Source organism: Equus przewalskii, unplaced genomic scaffold, assembly GCF_037783145.1.
Source record: "Equus przewalskii isolate Varuska unplaced genomic scaffold, EquPr2 contig_R1861, whole genome shotgun sequence".
NCBI lineage: Eukaryota > Metazoa > Chordata > Mammalia > Perissodactyla > Equidae > Equus > Equus przewalskii.
Window position 1 is genome coordinate 352,004 of NW_027228461.1, and position 25,106 is coordinate 377,109.

Below are 25,106 nucleotides of genomic sequence, written 5' to 3' on the forward strand. Positions count from 1 at the left end.
TGGTTCTGGCACCTCTGAGAGGTGGCTCCGGCATGCCCGACAGGTGATTCCGGAGTGTCTGCCGTGTGGTTCTGGCGTAGCCGGCAGTTGATTTTGGCATGTCCACTAGGTGGTTCTGGGGAGTGGATCAGCTGGTTCCAGCATACTCGGCAGGTGGTACCAGCGTGTCCAGAACATGGTTCTGGCAAGTCTGAGAGGTGGTTCCGGCACGCCCGACAGGTAATTCCGGAGCGTCCGCCAAGTGTTTCTGGCGTACCCGGCAGGTGATTTTGGCATGTCCGACAGGTGTTTCTTGCGAGTCGAGCAGGTGGCTCAGGCATGCTCAGCTGGTGCTTCCGGCGTCTCGGGCACGTGGTTCTGCTGTGTCTGAGAGCTGGTTCTGGCATGTCCGGCAGATGATTCCGGAGTGTCCACCAAGTGGTTCTGGTATACCTGGCAGGTGATTTTGGCGTGTCAGGAAGGTGGTTCCGGCTAGTTGAGCAGGTGGATCAGGCGTGCTCGCCAGGGGCTTCAGGCGGGTCTGGCAGGTGGTTTCGGTCTCTTGGGGAGTGGTTCCGGCATCTCAGGCACATGGTTCTGGCACCTCTGAGAGGTGGTTCCGGCGGGCCCGACAGGTGTTTCCGGACTGTCCGCCAAGTGGTTCTGGCGTAGCTGAAAGGTGATGTTGGCGTGACCGGCAGGTGGTTCCAGCCAGCCATGCAGGTGATTCCGGAGTGTCTGCCGAGTGGTTCTGGCGTAGCCGGCAGGTGATTTTGGCGTGTCCAGCAGGTGGTTCCGGCGAGCTCGACAGGTGGTACCAGCGTGTCCGGAACATGGTTCTGGCACATCTGAGACATGGTTCCGGCATGCCAGGCAGGTGATTCCGGAGCATCCGCCACGTGGTTCTGGCACCTCTGAGAGGTGGTTCCGGCATGCCCGGCAGGTGGTTCCGGAGTGTCTGCCGAGTGGTTCTGGCGTCGTCGGCAGGTGATCCTGGCGTGTCCAGCAGGTGGTTCTGGGGAGTGGATCAGGTGGTTCCGGCTTACTCGGCAGGTGGTACCGGCGTGTTCAGAACATGGTTCTGGCTTGTCTGAGAGGTGGTTCCGGCATGCCCGACAGGTGATTCCGGAGTGTTCGCCAAGTGGTTCTGGCGTAGATGGCAGGTCATTTTGCATGTCCGGCGGTGATTCCGGCGAGTCGAGCCGGTGGTTCCGGCATGATCAGCAGGTGCTTCCGGCGTGTCCGCCCCGTGGTTCTGGCGTACGCGGCAGGTGATTTTAGCGTGTCAGGTAGGTGCTTCCGGCAAGTCGAGTAGGTGGTTCCGGCGTGCTCGGCAGGTGGTTCAGGCGGGTCTGGCAGGCGTTTCCGGTCTGTCCGGCAGGTGGTTCTGGCGTGTCCGGCACGAGGTTCTGGCACGTCTGAGAGTTTGTTCCGGCATGCCCGACAGTGATTCCAGAGTGTCCGCCACGTGGTTCTGGCGTACCTGGCAGGTGATTTTAGCGTGTCTGGCAGGTGTTTCTGGCAAGTCGAGCATGTGGCTCAGGCATGATCAGCAGGTGCTTCCGGCGTGTCCGCCCCGTGGTTCTGGCGTACGCGGCAGGTGATTTTAGCGTGTCAGGTAGGTGCTTCCGGCAAGTCGAGTAGGTGGTTCCGGCGTGCTCGGCAGGTGGTTCAGGCGGGTCTGGCAGGTGGTTTCGGTCTGTTCGGGGTGTGGTTCCGGCATCTCAGGCACATGGTTCTGGCACGTCTGATAGGTGGTTCCGGCCCGCCCGACAGGTGTTTCCATGGTGTCCGCCAAGTGGTTCTGGCATAGCTGGCAGGTGATGTTGGCGTGACCGGCAGGTGGTTCCAGCCAGCACGGCAGGTGATTCCGAAGAGTTCACCAAATGGTTGTGGCGTAGCCGGCAGGTGATGTTGGCGTGACCAGCAGGTGGTTCCAGCAAGCCTGGCAGGTGATTCCGAAGAGTTCACCAAATGGTTGTGGCATAGCTGGAAGGTGATTTTGGCGTGTCCAGCAGGTGGTTTTGGCGAGTCGAGCAGGTGGTTCTGGCGTGCTCGGCAGGTGCTTCCGGTGTCATTGGCATGTGGTTCCGGCATGTCTGAGAGGTGGTTCCGGCATGCCCGGCAGGTGGTTCCGGAGTGTCTGCCGAGTGGTTCTGGAGCCAGCCCGGCAGGTGATTCCGAAGAGTTCGCCAAATGGTTGCGGCGTAGCAGGCAGTTGCTTTTGGCGTGTCAGGAAGGTGGTTCCGGCTAGTTGAGCAGGTAGATCAGGCGTGCTCACCAGGGGGTTCAGGCGGGTCTGGCAGGTGGTTTCGGTCTGTTCGGGGAGTGGTTCCGGCATCTCAGGCACAGGGTTCTGGCACGTCTGAGAGGAGGTTCCGGCCGGCTGGAGAGGTGTTTCCGGAGTGTCCGCCAAGTGGTTCTGGCGTAGCTGAAAGGCGATGTTGGCGTGATCGGCAGTTGGTTCCAGCCAGCCCGGCAGGTGATTCCGGAGTGTCTGCCGTGTGGTTCTGGCGTAGCTGGCAGGTGATTTTGGCGTGTCCAGCAGGTGGTTCCGGCGAGCTCGACAGGTGGTACCAGCGTGTCCGGAACATGGTTCTGGCACGTCTGAGAGATGGTTCCGTCATGCCCGGCAGGTGATTCCGGAGGGTCCGTCATGTGGTTCTGGCACCTCTGCGATGTGGTTCCCCCATGCCCGGCAGGTGATTCCTGAGTGTTCGGCATGTGGTTCTGGCACCTCAGAGAGGTGGTTCCGGCATGCCCGGCAGGTGGTTCCGGAGTGTCTGCCGAGTGGTTCTGGCATAGCCGGCAGGTCATTCTGCATGTCCGGCCGTGGTTCCGGCGAGTCGAGCCGGTGGTTCCGGCGTGTCCAGAAGGTGTTTCCGGTCTGTCCGGCAGGTGGTTCTGGCGTGTCCGGCACGAGGTTCTGGGACGTCTGAGAGTTGGTTCCGGCATGCCCGACAGGTGATTCCAGAGTGTTAGCCATGTGGTTCTGGCGTACCCGGCAGGTGATTTCGGCGTGTCTGGCAGGTGTCTCTGGCAAGTCGATCATTTGGCTCAGAAATGATCAGCGGGTGCTTCCGGCGTGTAGGCACGTGGTTCTGGTGTGTGTGAGAGCTGATTCTGGCATGTCCGGCAGATGATTCCGGAGTGTCCACCAAGTGGTTGTGGCATACCCGGCAGGTGATTTTAGCGTGTCAGGTAGGTGGTTCCAGCGAGTCGAGTAGGTGGTTCCGGTGTGCCCGGCAGGTGGTTCAGGCGGGTCTAGCAGGTGGTTTCGGTCTGTTCGGGGTGTGGTTCCGGCATCTCAGGCACATGGTTCTGGCACGTCTGAGAGGTGGTTCCGGCCTGCCCGACAGGTGTTTCCGGAGTGTCCGCCAAGTGGTTCTGGCATAGCTGGCAGGTGACGTTGGCGTGACCGGCAGGTGGTTCCAGCCAGCCCGGCAGGTGATTCCGAAGAGTTCACCAAATGGTTGTGGCGTAGCCGGCAGGTGATTTTGGCGTGTCCAGCAGGTGGTTTTGGCGAGTCGAGCAGGTGGTTCTGGCGTGCTCGGCAGGTGCTTCCGGTGTCATTGGCATGTGGTTCCGGCATGTCTGAGAGGTGGTTCCGCCATGCCCGGCAGGTGATTAGGGAGTGTTCGCCAAGTGGTTCTGCCGTAGCCGGCAGGTGATTTTGCATGTCCGGCAATGGTTCCGGCGAGTCGAGCCGGTGGTTCCAGCATGTCCGGCAGGTGGTTCCGGCATGCCCGGCAGGTGATTCCGGAGTGTCCGGCATGTGGTTCTGGCACCTCTGAGAGGTGGTTCCGGCATGCCCGGCAGGTGATACCGGAGTCTCCGGCATTTGGTTCTGGCACCTCTGAGAGGTGGTTCCGGAATGCCTGGCATGTGATTCTGGAGTGTCTGCCGAGTGGTTCTGGCGTAGCCGGCAGGTGATTCTGGCGTGTCCATCAGGTGGTTCTGGGGAGTGGATCAGATGGTTCCGGCATACTCGGCAGGTGGTACCGGAGTGTCCGGAACATGGTTCTGGCAAGTCAGAGAGGTGGTTCTGGCATGCCCGACAGGTGATTCCGGAGTGTTCGCCAAGTGGTTCTGGCGTAGCCGGCAGGTAATTTTGCATGTCCGGCGGTTGTTCCGGCGAGTCGAGCCGGTGGTTCCGGCGTAGCCGGCAGTTGATTTTGGCGTGTCCACTAGGTGGTTCTGGGGAGTGGATCAGCTGGTTCCGGCATACTCGGCAGGTCGTACCGGCGTGTCCAGAACATGGTTCTGGCAAGTCTGAGAGGTGGTTCCGGCACGCCCGACAAGTGATTCCGGAGCGTCCGCCAAGTGTTTCTGGCGTACCCGGCAGGTGATTTTGGCATGTCCGACAGGTGTTTCTTGAGAGTCGAGCAGGTGGCTCAGGCATGCTCAGCTGGTGCTTCCGGCGTCTCTGGCACGTGGTTCTGGTGTGTCTGAGAGCTGGTTCTGGCATGTCCGGCAGATGATTCCGGAGTGTCCACCAAGTGGTTCTGGTATACCTGGCAGGTGATTTGGCATGTCAGGAAGGTGGTTCCGGGTAGTTGAGCAGGTGGATCAGGCGTGCTCGCCAGGGGGTTCAGGCGGGTCTGGCAGGTGGTTTCGGTCTGTTCGGGGAGTGGTTCCGGCATCTCAGGCACATGGTTCTGGCACGTCTGAGAGGTGGTTCCGGCCGGCCCGACAGGTATTTCCGGAGTGTCCGCCAAGTGGTTCTGGCGTAGCTGAAAGGTGATGTTGGCGTGACCGGCAGGTGGTTCCAGCCAGCCCGGCAGGTGATTCCGGAGTGTCTGCCGCGTGGTTCTGGCGTAGCCGGTAGGTGATTTTGGCGTGTCCAGCAGGTGGTTCCGGCGAGCTCGGCAGGTGGTACCGGCATGTCCGGAACATGGTTCTGGCACGTCTGAGAGATGGTTCCGGCATGCCAGGCAGGTGATTCCGGAGTGTCCGGCATGTGGTTCTGGCACCTCTGAGAGGTGGTTCCGGCATGCCCGGCAGGTGGTTCCGGAGTGTCTGCCGAGTGGTTCTGGCGTAGCCGGCAGGTGATTCTGGCGTGTCCAGCGGGTGGTTCTGGGGAGTGGATCAGGTGGTTCCGGCATACTCAGCAGGTGGTACCGGCGTGTCCAGAACATGGTTCTGGCAAGTCTGAGAGGTGGTTCCGGCATGCCCGACAGGTGTTTCCGGAGTGTTCGCCAAGTGGTTCTGGCGTAGCCTGCATGTCATTTTGCATGTCCGGCGGTGGTTCCGGCGAGTCGAGCCGGTGGTTCCGGCGTGTCCAGCAGGTGGTTCCGGTCTGTCGGGCAGGTGGTTCTGGCGTGTCCGGCACGAGGTTCTGGCACGTCTGAGAGTTGGTTCCGGCATGCCCTACATGTGATTCAGGAGTGTCCGCCACGTGGTTCTGGCGTACCCGGCAGGTGATTTTGGCGTGTCTGGCAGGTGTTTCTTGCAAGTCGAGCTTTTGGCTCAGGCATGATCAGCAGGTGCTTCCGGCGTGTCCGGCACATGGTTCCGGTGTGTCTGAGAGCTGGTTCTGGCATGTCCGGCAGATGATTCCGGAGTGTCCACCAAGTGGTTGTGGCATACCCGGCAGGTGATTTTAGCGTGTCAGGTAGGTGGTTCCGGCGAGTCGAGTAGGTGGTTCCGGCGTGCTCGGCAGGTGGTTCAGGCTGGTCTGGCAGGTGGTTTCGGTCTGTTCGGGGTGTGGTTCCGGCATCTCAGGCACATGGTTCTGGCACGTCTGATAGGTGGTTCTGGGCAGCCCGACAGGTGTTTCCATGGTGTCCGCCTAGTGGTTCTGGCATAGCTGGCAGGTGATGTTGGCGTGACCGGCAGGTGGTTCCAGCCAGCTCGGCAGGTGATTCCGAAGAGTTCACCAAATGGTTGTGGCGTAGCTGGCAGGTGATTTTGGCGTGTCCAGCAGGTGGTTTTGGCGAGTCGAGCAGGTGGTTCTGGCGTGCTCGGCAGGTGCTTCCGGTGTCATTGGCATGTGGTTCCGGCAAGTCTGAGAGGTGGTTCCGCCATGCCCGGCAGGTGATTCTGGAGTGTTCGCCAAGTGGTTCTGTCATAGCCGGCAGGTGATTTTGCATGGCCAGCAATGGTTCCGGCGAGTCGAGCCGGTGGTTCCGGCATGTCCGGCAGGTGGTTCCGGCATGCCCGGCAGGTGATTCCGGAGTGTCCGGCATGTGGTTCTGGCACCTCTGAGAGGTGGTTCCGGCATGCCCGGCAATTGATACTGGAGTCTCCGGCATTTGGTTCTGGCACCTCTGAGAGGTGGTTCCGGAATGCCTGGCATGTGATTCCGGAGTGTCTGCCGAGTGGTTCTGGCGTAGCCGGCAGTTGATTTTGGCGTGTCCACTAGGTGGTTCTGGGGAGTGGATCAGCTGGTTCCGGCATACTCGGCAGGTGGTACCGGCGTGTCCAGAACATGGTTCTGGCAAGTCTGAGAGGTGGTTCCGGCACGCCCGACAGGTGATTCCGGAGCGTCCGCCCAGTGTTTCTGGCGTACCCGGCAGGTGATTTTGGCATGTCCGACAACTGTTTCTTGCGAGTCGAGCAGGTGGCTCAGGCATGCTCAGCTGGTGCTTCCGGCGTCTCTGGCACGTGGTTCAGGTGTGTCTGAGAGCTGGTTCTGGCATGTCCAGCAGATGATTCCGGAGTGTCCACCAAGTGGTTCTGGTATACGTGGCAGGTGATTTTGGCGTGTCAGGAAGGTGGTTCCGGCTAGTTGAGCAGGTGGATCAGGCGTGCTCGCCAGGGGGTTCAGGCGGGTCTGGCAGGTGGTTTCGGTCTGTTCGGGTAGTGTTTCCGGCATCTCAGGCACATGGTTCTGGCACGTCTGAGAGGTGGTTCCGGCCGGCCCGACAGGTGTTTCCAGAGTGTCCGCCAAGTGGTTCTGGCATAGCTGAAAGGTGATGTTGGCGTGACCGCCAGGTGGTTCCACCCAGCCCGGCAGGTGATTCCGGAGTGTCTGCCGAGTGGTTCTGGTGTAGCTGGCAGGTGATTTTGGCGTGTCCAGCAGGTGCTTCCGCCGAGCTCGGCAGGTGGTTCCGGCATGTCAGGAAAATGGTTCTGGCACGTCTGAGAGATGGTTCCGGCATGCCCGGCAGGTGATTCCGGAGTGTCCGGCATGTGGTTCTGGCACCTCTGAGAGGTGGTTCCGGCATGCCCGGCAGTTGGTTACGGAGTGTCTGCCGAGTGGTTCTGGAGTAGCCGGCAGGTGATTCTGGCGTATCCAGCATGTGGTTCTGGGGAGTGGATCAGGTGGTTCCGGCATACTCGGCAGGTGGTACCGGCGTGTCCGGAACTTGGTTCTGGTAAGTCTGAGAGGTGGTTCCGGCATGCCCGTCAGGTGATTCCGGAGTGTTCGCCAAGTGGTTCTGGCGTAGCCGGCAGGTCATTTTGCATGTCCGGCGGTGGTTCCGGGGAGTAGAGCCGGTGGTTCCGGCGTGTCCAGCAGGTGGTTCCGGTCTGTCCGGCAGGTGGTTCTGGCGTGTCCGGCACGAGGTCTGGCACGTCTGAGAGTTGGTTCCGGCATGCCCGACAGGTGATTCCGGAGTGTTCGCCAAGTGGTTCTGGCGTACCCGGCAGGTGATTTTGCATGTCCGGCAATGGTTCCGGCGAGTCGAGCCGGTGGTTCCGGCATCTCCGGCACGTGGTTCCGGCATGCCCGGCAGGTGATTCCGGAGTGTCCGGCATGTGGTTCTGGCACCTCTGAGAGGTGGTTCCGGCATGCCCGGCACGTGATACTGGAGTGTCTGGCATTTGGTTCTCGCACCTCTGAGAGGTGGTTCCGGAATGCCTGGCATGCGATTCCGGAGTGTCTGCCGAGTGGTTCTGGCGTAGCCGGCAGGTGATTTTGGCGTGTCCAGCAGGTGGTTCCGGCGAGCTCGGCAGGTGGTTCCGGCATGTCCGGAACATGGTTCTGGCACGTCAGAGAGATGGTTCCGGCATGCCCGGCAGGTGATTCTGGAGTGTCCGGCATGTGGTTCCGGCACCTCTGAGAGGTGGTTCCGGCATGCCCGGCAGTTGGTTACGGAGTGTCTGCCGAGTCGTTCTGGAGTAGCCGGCAGTTGATTCTGGCGTATCCAGCAGGTGGTTCTGGGCAGTGGATCAGGTGGTTCCGGCATACTCGGCAGGTGGTACCGGCGTGTCCGGAACATGGTTATGGCAAGTCTGAGAGGTGGTTCCGGCATGCCCGACAGGTGATTCCGGATTGTCCGCCACGTGGTTCTGGCATAGCTGAAAGGTGATGTTGGCATGACCGGCAGGTGGCTCCAGCCAGTCCGGCAGGTGATTCCGAAGTGTTCACCAAATGGTTGTGGCGTAGCCAGCAGGTGATTTTGGCGTGTCCAGCAGGTGGTTTTGATGAGTCGAGCAGGTGGTTCTGTCGTGCTCCACATGTGCTTCCGGTGTCATTGGCATGTGGTTCCGGCATGTCTGAGAGGTGGTTCCGCCATGCCCGGCAGGTGATACCGGAGTGTTCGCCAAGTGGTTCTGGCGTAACCGGCAGGTGATTTTGCATGTCCGGCAATGGTTCTGGCGATTCGAGCCAGTGGTTCCGGCGTGTCCAGAAGGTGTTTCCGGTCTGTCCGGCAGGTGGTTCCGGCGTGACCGGCACGAGGTTCTGGCACCTCTGAGAGTTGGTTCTGGCATGCCCGACAGGTGATTCCGGAGTGTCCGCCACGTGGTTCTGGCGTACCTGGCAGGTGATTTTGGCGTGTCCAGCAGGTGGTTCCGGCGAGCTCGGCAGGTGGTACCGGCGTGTCCGGAACATGGTTCTGGCACGTCTGAGAGATGGTTCCGGCATGCCCGGCTGGTGATTCCGGAGTGTCCGGCATGTGGTTCTGGCACCTCTGAGAGCTGGTTCCGGCATGCCCGGCAGATGGTTTCGGAGTGTCTGCCGAGTGGTTCAGGCGTAGCCGGCAGGTGATTCTGGGGTGTCCAGCAGGTGGTTCTGGGTAGTGGATCAGGTGGTTCCGGCATACTCGGCAGGTGGTACCGGCGTGTCCGGAACATGGTTCTGGCAAGTCTGAGAGGTGGTTCCGGCATGCCCGACAGGTGATTCCGGAGTGTTCGCCAAGTGGTTCTGGCGTAGCCGGCAGGTCATTTTGCATGTCCGGCGGTGATTCCGGCGAGTCGAGCCAGTGGTTCCGGCGTAGCCGGCAGTTGATTTTGGCGTGTCCACTAGGTGGTTCTGGGGAGTGGATCAGCTGGTTCCGGCATACTCGGCGGGTGGTACCGGCGTGTCCAGAACATGGTACTGGCAAGTCTGAGACGAGGTCCGGCACGCCCGACACGTGATTCCTGAGCGTCCGCCAAGTGTTTCGGGCGTACCCGGCAGGTGATTTTGGCATGTCCGACAGGTGTATCTTGCGAGTCGAGCAGGTGGCTGAGGCATGCTCAGCTGGTGCTTCCGGCGTCTCTGGCACGTGGTTCTTGTGTGTCTGAGAGCTGGTTCTGGCATGTCCGGCAGATGATGCTGGAGTGCCCACCAAGTGGTTCTGGTATACCTGGCAGGTGATTTTGGCGTGTCAGGAAGTTGGTTCCGGCTAGTTGAGCAGGTGGATCAGGCGTGCTCGCCAGGGGGTTCAGGGGGCTCTGGCAGGTGGTTTCGGTCTGTTCGGGGAGTGGTTCCGGCATCTCAGGCACATGGTTCTGGCAGGTCTGAGAGGTGGTTCCGGCCGGCCCGACAGGTGTTTCCATAGTGTCCGCCAAGTGGTTCTGGCATAGCTGGCAGGTGATGTTGGCGTGACCGGCAGGTGGTTCCAGCCAGCCCGGCAGGTGATTCCGAAGAGTTCACCAAATGGTTGTGGCGTAGCCGGCAGGTGATGTTGGCGTGACCAGCAGGTGGTTCCAGCAAGCCTGGCAGGTGATTCCGAAGACTTCACCAAATGGTTGTGGCATAGCTGGCAGGTGATTTTGGCGTGTCCAGCAGGTGGTTTTGGCGAGTCGAGCAGGTGGTTCTGGCGTGCTCGGCAGGTGCTTCCGGTGTCATTGGCATGTGGTTCCGGCATGTCTGAGAGGTGGTTCCGGCATGCCCGGCAGGTGGTTCCGGAGTGTCTGCTGAGTGGTTCTGGAGCCAGCCCGGCAGGTGATTCCGAAGAGTTCACCAAATGGTTGTGGCGTAGCCGGCAGGTGATTTTGGCATGTCCAGCAGGTAGTTCCGGCGAGCTCGGCAGGTGGTACCGGCGTGACCGGAACACGGTTCTGGCACGTCTGAGAGATGGTTACGGCATGCCCGGCAGGTGATTCCGGAGTGTCTGCCGCGTGGTTCTTGCGTAGCCGGCAGGTGATTTTGGCGTGTCCAGCAGGTGGTTCCGGCGAGCTCGGCAGGTGGTACCGGCGTGTGCGGAACATGGTTCTGGCACGTCTGAGAGATGGTTCCGGCATGCCCAGCAGATGATTCCGGAGTGTCCACCAAGTGGTTGTGGCATACCCGGCAGGTGATTTTAGCGTGTCAGGTAGGTGGTTCCGGCGAGTCGAGTAGGTGGTTCCGGCGTGCTCGGCAGGTGGTTCAGGCGGGTCTGACAGGTGGTTTCGGTCTGTTCCGGGTGTGGTTCCGGCATCTCAGGCACATGGTTCTAACACGTCTGATAGGTGGTTCCGGCCGGCCCGACAGGTGTTTCCATGGTCTCCGCCAAGTGGTTCTGGCATAGCCGGCAGGTGATTTTGGCGTATCCAGCAGGTAGTTTTGGCGAGTCGAGCAGGTGGTTCTGGCGTGCTCGGCAGGTGCTTCCGGTGTCATTGGCATGTGGTTCCGGCATGTCTGAGAGGTGGTTCCGCCATGCCCGGCAGGTGATTCCGGAGTGTTCGCCAAGTGGTGCTGGCGTAGCCGGCAGGTGATTTTGCATGTCCGGCAATGGATTCGGCGAGTCGAGCCGGTGGTTCCGGCATGTCCGGCAGGTGGTTCCGGCATGCCCGGCAGGTGATACCGGAGTCCGGCATTTGATTCTGGCACCTCTGAGAGGTGGTTCCGGCATGCCCGGCAGGTGGTTCCGGAGTGTCTGCCGAGTGGTTCTGGAGCCAGCCCGGCAGGTGATTCCGAAGAGTTCGCCAAATGGTTGCGGCGTAGCAGGCAGTTGCTTTTGGCGTGTCAGGAAGGTGGTTCCGGCTAGTTGAGCAGGTGGATCAGGCGTGCTCGCCAGGGGGTTCAGGCGGGTCTGGCAGGTGGTTTCGGTCTGTTCGGGGAGTGGTTCCGGCATCTCAGGCACAGGGTTCTGGCACGTCTGAGAGGAGGTTCCGGCCGGCCGGAGAGGTGATTCCGGAGTGTCTGCCGTGTGGTTCTGGCGTAGCTGGCAGGTGATTTTGGTGTGTCCAGCAGGTGGTTCCGGCGAGCTCGACAGGTGGTACCAGCGTGTCCGGAACATGGTTCTGGCACGTCTGAGAGATGGCTCCGTCATGCCCGGCAGGTGATTCCGGAGGGTGCGTCATGTGGTTCTGGCACCTCTGCGATGTGGTTCCCCCATGCCCGGCAGGTGATTCCTGAGTGTTCGGCATGTGGTTCTGGCACCTCTGAGAGGTGGTTCCGGCATGCCCGGCAGGTGGTTCCGGAGTGTCTGCCGAGTGGTTCTGGCATAGACGGCAGGTGATTCTGGCGTGTCCAGCAGGTGGTTCTGGGGAGTGGATCAGGTGGTTCCGGCATGCCCGACAGGTGATTCTGGAGTGTTCGCCAAGTGGTTCTGGCGTAGCCGGCAGGTCATTCTGCATGTCCGGCCGTGGTTCCGGCGAGTCGAGCCGGTGGTTCCGGCGTGTCCAGAAGGTGTTTCCGGTCTGTCCGGCAGGTGGTTCTGGCGTGTCCGGCACGAGGTTCTGGGACGTCTGAGAGTTGGTTCCGGCATGCCCGACAGGTGATTCCAGAGTGTTAGCCATGTGGTTCTGTCGTACCCGGCAGGTGATTTCGGCGTGTCTGGCAGGTGTCTCTGGCAAGTCGATCATTTGGCTCAGAAATGATCAGCAGGTGCTTCCGGCGTGTAGGCACGTGGTTCTGGTGTGTGTGAGAGCTGATTCTGGCTTGTCCGGCAGATGATTCCGGAGTGTCCACCAAGTGGTTGTGGCATACCCGGCAGGTGATTTTAGCGTGTCAGGTAGGTGGTTCCGGCGAGTCGAGTAGGTGGTTCCGGTGTGCCCGGCAGGTGGTTCAGGCGGGTCTGGCAGGTGGTTTCGGTCTGTTCGGGGTGTGGTTCCGGCATCTCAGGCACATGGTTGTGGCACGTCTGATAGATGGTTCCGGCCGGCCCGACAGGTGTTTCCGGAGTGTCCGCCAAGTGGTTCTGGCATAGCTGGCAGGTGACGTTGGCGTGACCGGCAGGTGGTTCCAGCCAGCCCGGCAGGTGATTCCGAAGAGTTCACCAAATGGTTGTGGCGTAGCCGGCAGGTGATTTTGGCGTGTCCAGCAGGTGGTTTTGGCGAGTCGAGCAGGTGGTTCTGGCGTGCTCGGCAGCTGCTTCCGGTGTCATTGGCATGTGGTTCCGGCATGTCTGAGAGGTGGTTCCACCATGCCCGGCAGGTGATTAGGGAGTGTTCGCCAAGTGGTTCTGCCGTAGCCGGCAGGTGATTTTGCATGTCCGGCAATGGTTCCGGCGAGTCGAGCCGGTGGTTCCAGCATGTCCGGCAGGTGGTTCCGGCATGCCCGGCAGGTGATTCCGGAGTGTCCGTCATGTGGTTCTGGCACCTCTGAGAGGTGGTTCCGGCATGCCCGGCAGGTGATTCCGGAGTCTCCGGCATTTGGTTCTGGCACCTCTGAGAGGTGGTTCCGGAATGCCTGGCATGTGATTCTGGAGTGTCTGCCGAGTGGTTCTGGCGTAGCCGGCAGGTGATTCTGGCGTGTCCATCAGGTGGTTCTGGGGAGTGGATCAGATGGTTCCGGCATACTCGGCAGGTGGTACCGGAGTGTCCGGAACATGGTTCTGGCAAGTCTGAGAGGTGGTTCTGGCATGCCCGACAGGTGATTCCGGAGTGTTCGCCAAGTGGTTCTGGCGTAGCCGGCAGGTAATTTTGCATGTCCGGCGGTTGTTCCGGCGAGTCGAGCCGGTGGTTCCGGCGTAGCCGGCAGTTGATTTTGGCGTGTCCACTAGGTGGTTCTGGGGAGTGGATCAGCTGGTTCCGGCATACTCGGCAGGTCGTACCGGCGTGTCCAGAACATGGTTCTGGCAAGTCTGAGAGGTGGTTCCGGCACGCCCGACAAGTGATTCCGGAGCGTCCGCCAAGTGTTTCTGGCGTACCCGGCAGGTGATTTTGGCATGTCCGACAGGTGTTTCTTGAGAGTCGAGCAGGTGGCTCAGGCATGCTCAGCTGGTGCTTCCGGCGTCTCTGACACGTGGTTCTGGTGTGTCTGAGAGCTGGTTCTGGCATGTCCGGCAGATGATTCCGGAGTGTCCACCAAGTGGTTCTGGTATACCTGGCAGGTGATTTGGCGTGTCAGGAAGGTGGTTCCGGGTAGTTGAGCAGGTGGATCAGGCGTGCTCGCCAGGGGGTTCAGGCGGGTCTGGCAGGTGGTTTCGGTCTGTTCGGGGAGTGGTTCCGGCATCTCAGGCACATGGTTCTGGCACGTCTGAGAGGTGGTTCCGGCCGGCCCGACAGGTATTTCCGGAGTGTCCGCCAAGTGGTTCTGGCGTAGCTGAAAGGTGATGTTGGCGTGACCGGCAGGTGGTTCCAGCCAGCCCGGCAGGTGATTCCGGAGTGTCTGCCGCGTGGTTCTGGCGTAGCCGGTAGGTGATTTTGGCGTGTCCAGCAGGTGGTTCCGGCGAGCTCGGCAGGTGGTACCGGCATGTCCGGAACATGGTTCTGGCACGTCTGAGAGATGGTTCCGGCATGCCAGGCAGGTGATTCCGGAGTGTCCGGCATGTGGTTCTGGCACCTCTGAGAGGTGGTTCCGGCATGCCCGGCAGGTGGTTCCGGAGTGTCTGCCGAGTGGTTCCGGCGTAGCCGGCAGGTGATTCTGGCGTGTCCAGCGGGTGGTTCTGGGGAGTGGATCAGGTGGTTCCGGCATACTCAGCAGGTGGTACCGGCGTGTCCAGAACATGGTTCTGGCAAGTCTGAGAGGTGGTTCCGGAATGCCCGACAGGTGATTCCGGAGTGTTCGCCAAGTGGTTCTGGCGTAGCCTGCATGTCATTTTGCATGTCCGGCGGTGGTTCCGGCGAGTCGAGCCGGTGGTTCCGGCGTGTCCAGCAGGTGGTTCCGGTCTGTCGGGTAGGTGGTTCTGGCGTGTCCGGCACGAGGTTCTGGCACGTCTGAGAGTTGGTTCCGGCATGCCCTACATGTGATTCAGGAGTGTCCGCCACGTGGTTCTGGCGTACCCGGCAGGTGATTTTGGCGTGTCTGGCAGGTGTTTCTTGCAAGTCGAGCTTTTGGCTCAGGCATGATCAGCAGGTGCTTCCGGCGTGTCCGGCACATGGTTCCGGTGTGTCTGAGAGCTGGTTCTGGCATGTCCGGCAGATGATTCCGGAGTGTCCACCAAGTGGTTGTGGCATACCCGGCAGGTGATTTTATCGTGTCAGGTAGGTGGTTCCGGCGAGTCGAGTAGGTGGTTCCGGCGTGCTCGGCAGGTGGTTCAGGCTGGTCTGGCAGGTGGTTTCGGTCTGTTCGGGGTGTGGTTCCGGCATCTCAGGCACATGGTTCTGGCACGTCTGATAGGTGGTTCTGGGCGGCCCGACAGGTGTTTCCATGGTGTCCGCCTAGTGGTTCTGGCACAGCTGGCAGGTGATGTTGGCGTGACCGGCAGGTGGTTCCAGCCAGCTCGGCAGGTGATTCCGAAGAGTTCACCAAATGGTTGTGGCGTAGCTGGCAGTGATTTTGGCGTGTCCAGCAGGTGGTTTTGGCGAGTCGAGCAGGTGGTTCTGGCATGCTCTGCAGGTGCTTCCGGTGTCATTGGCATGTGGTTCCGGCATGTCTGAGAGGTGGTTCCGCCATGCCCGGCAGGTGATTCTGGAGTGTTCGCCAAGTGGTTCTGTCGTAGCCGGCAGGTGATTTTTCATGGCCGGCAATGGTTCCGGCGAGTCGAGCCGGTGGTTCCGGCATGTCCGGCATGTGGTTCCGGCATGCCCGGCAGGTGATTCCGGAGTGTCCGGCATGTGGTTCTGGCACCTCTGAGAGGTGGTTCCGGCATGCCCGGCAATTGATACTGGAGTCTCCGGAATTTGGTTCTGGCACCTCTGAGAGGTGGTTCCGGAATGCCTGGCATGTGATTCCGGAGTGTCTGCCGAGTGGTTCTGGCGTAGCCGGCAGTTGATTTTGGCGTGTCCACTAGGTGGTTCTGGGGAGTGGATCAGCTGGTTCCGGCATACTCGGCAGGTGGTACCGGCGTGTCCAGAACATGGTTCTGGCAAGTCTGAGAGGTGGTTCCGGCACGCCCGACAGGTGATTCCGGAGCGTCCGCCAAGTGTTTCTGGCGTACCCTGCAGGTGATTTTGGCATGTCCGACAGGTGTTTCTTGCGAGTCGAGCAGGTGGCTCAGGCATGCTCAGCTGGTGCTTCCGGCGTCTCTGGCACGTGGTTCAGGTGTGTCTGAGAGCTGGTTCTGGCATGTCCAGCAGATGATTCCGCAGTGTCCACCAAGTGGTTCTGGTATACCTGGCAGGTGATTTTGGCGTGTCAGGAAGGTGGTTCCGGCTAGTTGAGCAGGTGGATCAGGCGTGCTCGCCAGGGGGTTCAGGCGGGTCTGGCAGGTGTTTTCGGTCTGTTCGGGTAGTGGTTCCGTCATCTCAGGCACATGGTTCTGGCACGTATGAGAGGTGGTTCCGGCCGGCCCGACAGGTGTTTCCGGAGTGTCCGCCAAGTGGTTCTGGCATAGCTGAAAGGTGATGTTGGCGTGACCGCCAGGTGGTTCCACCCAGCCCGGCAGGTGATTCCGGAGTGTCTGCCGAGTGGTTCTGGTGTAGCCGGCAGGTGATTTTGGCGTGTCCAGCAGGTGCTTCCGCCGAGCTCGGCAGGTGGTTCCGGCATGTCCGGAAAATGGTTCTGGTACGTCTGAGAGATGGTTCCGGCATGCCCGGCAGGTGATTCCGGAGTGTCCGTCATGTGGTTCTGGCACCTCTGAGAGATGGTTCCGGCATGCCCGGCAGGTGATTCCGGAGTCTCCGGCATTTGGTTCTGGCACCTCTGAGAGGTGGTTCCGGAATGCCTGGCATGTGATTCTGGAGTGTCTGCCGAGTGGTTCTGGCGTAGCCGGCAGGTGATTCTGGCGTGTCCATCAGGTGGTTCTGGGGAGTGGATCAGATGGTTCCGGCATACTCGGCAGGTGGTACCGGAGTGTCCGGAACATGGTTCTGGCAAGTCTGAGAGGTGGTTCTGGCATGCCCGACAGGTGATTCCGGAGTGTTCGCCAAGTGGTTCTGGCGTAGCCGGCAGGTAATTTTGCATGTCCGGCGGTTGTTCCGGCGAGTCGAGCCGGTGGTTCCGGCGTAGCCGGCAGTTGATTTTGGCGTGTCCACTAGGTGGTTCTGGGGAGTGGATCAGCTGGTTCCGGCATACTCGGCAGGTCGTACCGGCGTGTCCAGAACATGGTTCTGGCAAGTCTGAGAGGTGGTTCCGGCACGCCCGACAAGTGATTCCGGAGCGTCCGCCAAGTGTTTCTGGCGTACCCGGCAGGTGATTTTGGCATGTCCGACAGGTGTTTCTTGAGAGTCGAGCAGGTGGCTCAGGCATGCTCAGCTGGTGCTTCCGGCGTCTCTGACACGTGGTTCTGGTGTGTCTGAGAGCTGGTTCTGGCATGTCCGGCAGATGATTCCGGAGTGTCCACCAAGTGGTTCTGGTATACCTGGCAGGTGATTTGGCGTGTCAGGAAGGTGGTTCCGGGTAGTTGAGCAGGTGGATCAGGCGTGCTCGCCAGGGGGTTCAGGCGGGTCTGGCAGGTGGTTTCGGTCTGTTCGGGGAGTGGTTCCGGCATCTCAGGCACATGGTTCTGGCACGTCTGAGAGGTGGTTCCGGCCGGCCCGACAGGTATTTCCGGAGTGTCCGCCAAGTGGTTCTGGCGTAGCTGAAAGGTGATGTTGGCGTGACCGGCAGGTGGTTCCAGCCAGCCCGGCAGGTGATTCCGGAGTGTCTGCCGCGTGGTTCTGGCGTAGCCGGTAGGTGATTTTGGCGTGTCCAGCAGGTGGTTCCGGCGAGCTCGGCAGGTGGTACCGGCATGTCCGGAACATGGTTCTGGCACGTCTGAGAGATGGTTCCGGCATGCCAGGCAGGTGATTCCGGAGTGTCCGGCATGTGGTTCTGGCACCTCTGAGAGGTGGTTCCGGCATGCCCGGCAGGTGGTTCCGGAGTGTCTGCCGAGTGGTTCCGGCGTAGCCGGCAGGTGATTCTGGCGTGTCCAGCGGGTGGTTCTGGGGAGTGGATCAGGTGGTTCCGGCATACTCAGCAGGTGGTACCGGCGTGTCCAGAACATGGTTCTGGCAAGTCTGAGAGGTGGTTCCGGAATGCCCGACAGGTGATTCCGGAGTGTTCGCCAAGTGGTTCTGGCGTAGCCTGCATGTCATTTTGCATGTCCGGCGGTGGTTCCGGCGAGTCGAGCCGGTGGTTCCGGCGTGTCCAGCAGGTGGTTCCTGTCTGTCGGGCAGGTGGTTCTGGCGTGTCCGGCACGAGGTTCTGGCACGTCTGAGAGTTGGTTCCGGCATGCCCTACATGTGATTCAGGAGTGTCCGCCACGTGGTTCTGGCGTACCCGGCAGGTGATTTTGGCGTGTCTGGCAGGTGTTTCTTGCAAGTCGAGCTTTTGGCTCAGGCATGATCAGCAGGTGCTTCCGGCGTGTCCGGCACATGGTTCCGGTGTGTCTGAGAGCTGGTTCTGGCATGTCCGGCAGATGATTCCGGAGTGTCCACCAAGTGGTTGTGGCATACCCGGCAGGTGATTTTATCGTGTCAGGTAGGTGGTTCCGGCGAGTCGAGTAGGTGGTTCCGGCGTGCTCGGCAGGTGGTTCAGGCTGGTCTGGCAGGTGGTTTCGGTCTGTTCGGGGTGTGGTTCCGGCATCTCAGGCACATGGTTCTGGCACGTCTGATAGGTGGTTCTGGGCGGCCCGACAGGTGTTTCCATGGTGTCCGCCTAGTGGTTCTGGCACAGCTGGCAGGTGATGTTGGCGTGACCGGCAGGTGGTTCCAGCCAGCTCGGCAGGTGATTCCGAAGAGTTCACCAAATGGTTGTGGCGTAGCTGGCAGTGATTTTGGCGTGTCCAGCAGGTGGTTTTGGCGAGTCGAGCAGGTGGTTCTGGCATGCTCTGCAGGTGCTTCCGGTGTCATTGGCATGTGGTTCCGGCATGTCTGAGAGGTGGTTCCGCCATGCCCGGCAGGTGATTCTGGAGTGTTCGCCAAGTGGTTCTGTCGTAGCCGGCAGGTGATTTTTCATGGCCGGCAATGGTTCCGGCGAGTCGAGCCGGTGGTTCCGGCATGTCCGGCATGTGGTTCCGGCATGCCCGGCAGGTGATTCCGGAGTGTCCGGCATGTGGTTCTGGCACCTCTGAGAGGTGGTTCCGGCATGCCCGGCAATTGATACTGGAGTCTCCGGAATTTGGTTCTGGCACCTCTGAGAGGTGGTTCCGGAATGCCTGGCATGTGATTCCGGAGTGTCTGCCGAGTGGTTCTGGCGTAGCCGGCAGTTGATTTTGGCGTGTCCACTAGGTGGTTCTGGGGAGTGGATCAGCTGGTTCCGGCATACTCGGCAGGTGGTACCGGCGTGTCCAGAACATGGTTCTGGCAAGTCTGAGAGGTGGTTCCGGCACGCCCGACAGGTGATTCCGGAGCGTCCGCCAAGTGTTTCTGGCGTACCCTGCAGGTGATTTTGGCATGTCCGACAGGTGTTTCTTGCGAGTCGAGCAGGTGGCTCAGGCATGCTCAGCTGGTGCTTCCGGCGTCTCTGGCACGTGGTTCAGGTGTGTCTGAGAGCTGGTTCTGGCATGTCCAGCAGATGATTCCGCAGTGTCCACCAAGTGGTTCTGGTATACCTGGCAGGTGATTTTGGCGTGTCAGGAAGGTGGTTCCGGCTAGTTGAGCAGGTGGATCAGGCGTGCTCGCCAGGGGGTTCAGGCGGGTCTGGCAGGTGTTTTCGGTCTGTTCGGGTAGTGGTTCCGTCATCTCAGGCACATGGTTCTGGCACGTATGAGAGGTGGTTCCGGCCGGCCCGACAGGTGTTTCCGGAGTGTCCGCCAAGTGGTTCTGGCATAGCTGAAAGGTGATGTTGGCGTGACCGCCAGGTGGTTCCACCCAGCCCGGCAGGTGATTCCGGAGTGTCTGCCGAGTGGTTCTGGTGTAGCCGGCAGGTGATTTTGGCGTGTCCAGCAGGTGCTTCCGCCGAGCTCGGCAGGTGGTTCCGGCATGTCCGGAAAATGGTTCTGGTACGTCTGAGAGATGGTTCCGGCATGCCCGGCAGGTGATTCCGGAGTGTCCGGCATGTGGTTCTGGCACCTCTGAGAGGTGGTTCCGGCATGCCCGGCAGTTGGTTACGGAGTGTCTGCCGAGTGGTTCTGGAGTAGCCGGCAGGTGATTCTGGCGTATCCAGCATGTGGTTCTGGGGAGTGGATCAGGTGGTTCCGGCATACTCGGCAGGTGGTACCGGCGTGTCCGGAACTTGGTTCTGGTAAGTCTGAGAGGTGGTTCCGGCATGCCCGTCAGGTGATTCCGGAGTGTTCGCCAAGTGGTTCTGGCGTAGCCGGCAGGTCATTTTGCATGTCCGGCGGTGGTTCCGGGGAGTAGAGCCGGTGGTTCCGGCGTGTCCAGCAGGTGGTTCCGGTCTGTCCGGCAGGTGGTTCTGGCGTGTCCGGCACGAGTTCTGGCACGTCTGAGAGTTGGTTCCGGCATGCCCGACAGGTGATTTCGGAGTGTCCGCCACGTGGTTGTGGCGTACCCGGCAGGTGATTTTGGCGTTTCTGGCAGGTGTTTCTTGCATGTCGAGCATTTGGCTCAGGCATGATCAGCAGGTGCTTCCGGCGTGTCCGGCACGTGGTTCTGCTGTTTCTGAGAGCTGGTTCCGGCATGCCCGACAGGTGATTCCGGAGTGTTCGCCAAGTGGTTCTGGCGTACCCGGCAGGTGATTTTGCATGTCCGGCAATGGTTCCGGCGAGTCGAGCCGGTGGTTCCGGCATCTCCGGCAGGTGGTTCCGGCATGCCCGGCAGGTGATTCCGGAGTGTCCGGCATGTGGTTCTGGCACCTCTGAGAGGTGGTTCCGGCATGCCCGGCACGTGATACTGGAGTGTCTGGCATTTGGTTCTCGCACCTCTGAGAGGTGGTTCCGGAATGCCTGGCATGCGATTCCGGAGTGTCTGCCGAGTGGTTCTGGCGTAGCCGGCAGTTGATTTTGGCGTGTCCACTACGTGGTTCTGGGGAGTGGAGCAGCTGGTTCCGGCATACTCGGCAGGTGGTACCGGCGTGTCCAGAACATGGTTCTGGCAAGTCTGAGAGGTGGTTCCGGCACGCCCGACAGGTCATTCCGGAGCGTCCGCCAAGTGTTTCTGGCGTAACCGGCAGGTGATTTTGGCATGTCCGACAGGTGTTTCTTGCGAGTCGAGCAGGTGGCTCAGGCATGCTCAGCTGGTGCTTCCGGCGTCTCTGGCACGTACTTCTGGTGTGTCTGAGACCTGGTTCTGGCATGTCCGGCAGATGATTCCTGAGTGTCCACCAAGTGGTTCTGGTATACCTGGCAGGTGATTTTGGCGTTTCAGGAAGGTGGTTCCGGCAAGTTGAGCAGGTGGATCAGGCGTGCTTGCCAGGGGGTTCAGGTGGGTCTGGCAGGTGGTTTCGGTCTGCTCGGGGAGTGGTTCTGGCATCTCAGGCACATGGTTCTGGCACGTCTGAGAGGTGGTTCCGGCCGGCCCGACAGGTGTTTCCGGAGTGTCCTCCAAGTGGTTCTGGCGTAGATGAAAGTTGATGTTGGTGTGACTGGCAGGTGGTTCCAAACAGCCCGGCAGGTGATTCCGGAGTGTCTGCCGAGTGGTTCTGGCGTAGCCGGCAGGTGATTTTGGCGTGTCCAGCAGGTGGTTCCGGCGAGCTCGGCATGTGGTACCAGCGTGTCCGGAACATGGTTCTGGCACGTCTGAGACATGGTTCCGGTATGCCAGGCAGGTGATTCCGGAGCGTCTGCCACGTGGTTCTGGCACCTCTGAGAGGTGGTTCCGGCATGCCCGGCAGGTGGTTCCGGACTGTCTGCCGAGTGGTTCTGGCGTAGTTGGCAGGTGATCCTGGCGTGTCCAGCAGGTGGTTCTGGGGAGTGGAACAGGTGGTTCCGGTTTACTCGGCAGGTGGTACCGGCGTGTTCGGAACATGGCTCTTGCAAGTCTGAGAGGTGGTTCCGGCACGCCTGACAGGTGATTCCGGAGCGTCCGCCAAGTGTTTCTGTCGTACCCGGCAGGGGATTTTCACCTGTCCGACAGGTGTATCTTGCGAGTCGAGCAGGTGGCTCAGGCATGCTCAGCTGGTGCTTCCGGCGTCTCTGGCACGTGGTTCTGGTGTGTCTGAGAGCTGGTTCTGGCATGTCCGGCAGATGATTCCGGAGTGTCCACCATGTGGTTCTTGTATACCTGGCAGGTTATTTTGGCGTGTCAGGAAGTTGGTTCCGGCTAGTTGAGCAGGTGGATCAGGTGTGCTCGCCAGGGGGTTCAGGCGGGTCTGGCAGGTGGTTTCGCTCTGTTCGGGGAGTAGTTCCGGCATCTCAGGCTCATGGTTCTGGCACGTCTGAGAGGTGGTTCCGGCCGGCCCGACAGGTGTTTCCATGGTGTCCGCCAAGTGGTTCTGGCATAGCTGGCAGGTGATGTTGGGTGACCAGCAGGTGGTTCCAGGTAGCCCGGCAGGTGATTCCGAAGAGTTCACCAAATGGTTGTGGCGTAGCCGGCAGGTGATTTTGGCGTGTCCAGCAGGTGGTTTTGGCGAGTCGAGCAGGTGTTTCTGGCGTGCTTGGCAGGTTCTTACGGTGTCATTGGCATGTGGTTCCGGCATGTCCGGCAGGTGGTTCCGGCATGCCCGGCAGGTGGTTCCGGAGAGTCTGCCGAGTGGTTCTGGAGCCAGCCCGGCAGGTGATTCCGAAGAGTTCACCAAATGGTTGTGGCGTAGCCGGCAGGTGATTTTGGCGTGTCAGGAAGGCGGTTCCGGCTAGTTGAGCAGGTGGATCAGGCATGCTCGCCAGGGGGTTCAGTCGGGTCTGGCTGGTGGTTTTGGTCTTTTCGGGGAGTGGTTCCGGCATCTCAGGCAGATGGTTCTGGCACGTCTGAGAGGTGGTTCCGGCCGGCCGGAGAGGTGTTTCCGGAGTGTCCGCCACGTGGTTCTGGCGTAGCTGAAAAGTGATGCTGGCGTAACCGGCCAGTGGTTCCCGCCAGCCCGGCAGGTGATTCCGGAGTGTCTGCCGTGTGGTTCTGGCGTAGCTGGCAGGTGATTTTGGCGTGTCCAGCAGGTGGTTCCGGCGTAGCTGAAAGGTCATGTTGGCGTGACCGGCAGGTGGTTCCAGCCAGCCCGGCAGGTGATTCCGGTGTGTCTGCTGAATGGTTCTGCCGTAGCCGGCAGGTGAATTTGGCGTGTCAAGCAGGTGGTTCCGGCATGCCCGGCAGGTGATTCCGGAGTGTCCGGCATGTGGTTCTGGCACCTCTGAGAGGTGGTTCCGGCATGCCCGGCAGGTGATACCGGAGTGTTCGCCAAGTGGTTCTGGCACCTCTGAGAGGTGGTTCCGGGATGCCCGGCAGGTGGTTCCGGAGTGTCTGCCGAGCGGTTCTGGCGTAGTCGGGAGGTGATTCTGGCGTGTCCAGCAGGTGGTTCTGGGGAGTGGATCAGGTGGTTCCGCCATACTCGGCAGGTGGTACCGGCGTGTCAGGAACATGGTTCTATCAAGTCTGAGAGGCGGTTCCTGCATGCCCGACAGGTGATTCCGGAGTGTTCGCCAAGTGGTTCTGGCGTAGCCGGCAGGTCATTTTGCATGTCCGGCGGTGGTTCCGGCGAGTCGAGCCGGTGGTACCGGCGTGTCCGGCAGGTGGTTCTGGCGTGACCGGCACGAGGTTCTGGCACGTCTGAGAGTTGGTTCCGGCATGCCCGACACGTGATTCCGGAGTGTCCGCCACGTGGTTCTGGCGTACCCCGCAGGTGATTTTGGCGTGTCTGGCAGGTGTTTCTTGCAAGTCGAGCATTTGGCTCAGACATGCTCAGCAGGTGCTTCCGGCGTGTCTGGCACGTGGTTCTTGTGTGTCTGAGAGCTGGTTCTGGCATGTCCGGCAGATGATTCCGGAGTGTCCACCAAGTGGTTGTGGCATACCCGGCAGGTGATTTTAGCGTGTCAGGTAGGTGGTTCCAGCGAATCGAGTAGGTGGTTCCGGCGTGCTCGTCAGGTGGTTCAGGCGGGTCTGGCAGGTGGTTTCGGTCTGTTCGGGGTGTGGTTCCGGCATCTCAGGCACATGGTTCTGGCACTTCTGATAGGTGGTTCCGGCCGGCCCGACAGGTGTTTCCATGGTGTCCGCCAAGTGGTTCTGGCATAGCTGGCAGGTTATGTTGGCGTGACCAGCAGGTGGTTCCAGCCAGCCCGGCAGGTGATTCCGAAGTTTTCACCAAATGGTTGTGGCGTAGCCGGAAGCTGATTTTGGCGTGTCCAGCGGGTGGTTTTGGCGAGTCGAGCAGGTGGTTCTGGCGTGCTCGGCAGGTGCTTCCGGTGTCATTGGCATGTGGTTCCGGCATGTCTGAGAGGTGGTTCCGCCATGCCCGGCAGTTGATTCCGGAGTGTTCGCCAAGTGGTTCTGGCGTAGCTGGCAGGTGATTTTGCATGTCCGGCAATGGTTCCGGCGAGTCGAGCCGGTGGTTCCGGCATGTCCGGCAGGTGGTTCCGGCATGCCCGGCAGGTGATTCTGGAGTGTCCGGCATGTGGTTCTGGCACCTCTGAGAGGTGTTTCCGGCATGCCCGGCAGGTGATACCGGAGTGTTCGCCAAGTGGTTCTGGCGTAGCCGGCAGGTGATTTGGCATGTCCGGCAATGGTTCCGGCGAGTCGAGCCGGTGGTTCCGGAATGTCCGGCAGGTGGTTCCGGCATGTACGGCAGGTGGTTCCGGCATGTCCAGCACGTGGTTCCAGCATGCCCGGCAGGTGATTCCGGAGTGTCCGTCATGTGGTTCTGGCACCTCTGAGATGTGGTTCCGGCATGCCCGGCAGGTGATACTCTAGTCTCCGGCATTTGGTTCTGGCACCTCTGAGAGGTGGTTCCGGAATGCCTGGCCTGTTATTCCAGAGTGTCTGCCGAGTGGTTCTGGCGTAGCCGGCAGTTGATTTTGGCATGTCCACTAGGTGGTTCTGGGGAGTGGATCAGCTGCTTCCGGCATACTCGGCAGGTGGTACCGGCGTGTCCAGAACATGGTTCTGGCAAGTCTGAGAGGTGGTTCCGGCACGCCCGACAGGTGATTCCGGAGCGTCCACCAAGTGGTTCTTGTATACCTGGCAGGTGATTTTGGCGTGTCAGGAAGTTGGTTCCGGCTAGTTGAGCAGGTGGATCAGGCGTGCACGCCGTGGGGTTCAGGCGGGTCTGGCAGGTGGTTTCGGTCTGTTCGGGGTGTGGTTCCGGCATCTCAGGCACATGGTTCAGGCACGTGTGATAGGTGGTTCCGGCCGGCCCGACAGGTGTTTCCATGTTGGCCTCCAAGTGGTTCTGGCATAGCTGGCAGGTGATGTTGACGTGACGGGCAGTTGGTTCCAGCCAGCCCGGCAGGTGATTCCGAAGAGTTCACCAAATGGTTGTGGCGTAGCCGGCACGTGATTTTGGCGTGTCCAGCAGGTGGTTTTGGCGAGTCGAGCAGGTGGTTCTGGCGTGCTCCGCATGTGCTTCCGGTGTCATTGGCATGCGGTTCCGGCATGTCTTAGAGGTGGTTCCGCCATGCCCGGCAGGTGATTCCGGAGTGTTCGCCAAGTGGTTCTGGCATAGCCGGCAGGTGATTTTGCATGTCCGGCAATGGTTCCAGCGAGTCGAGTCGGTGGTTCCGGCGAGTCGAGCCGGTGGTTCCGGCGTGTCCAGCAGGTGTTTCCGTCTGTCCGGCAGGTGGTTCTGGCGTGTCCGGAACGAGGTTCTGGCACGTCTGAGAGTTGGTTCCGGCATGCCCGAAAGGTGATTCCGGTTGTCCGCCACGTGGTTCTGGCGTACCCGGCAGGTGATTATGGAGTGTTTGGCAGGTGTTTCTGGCAAGTCGAGC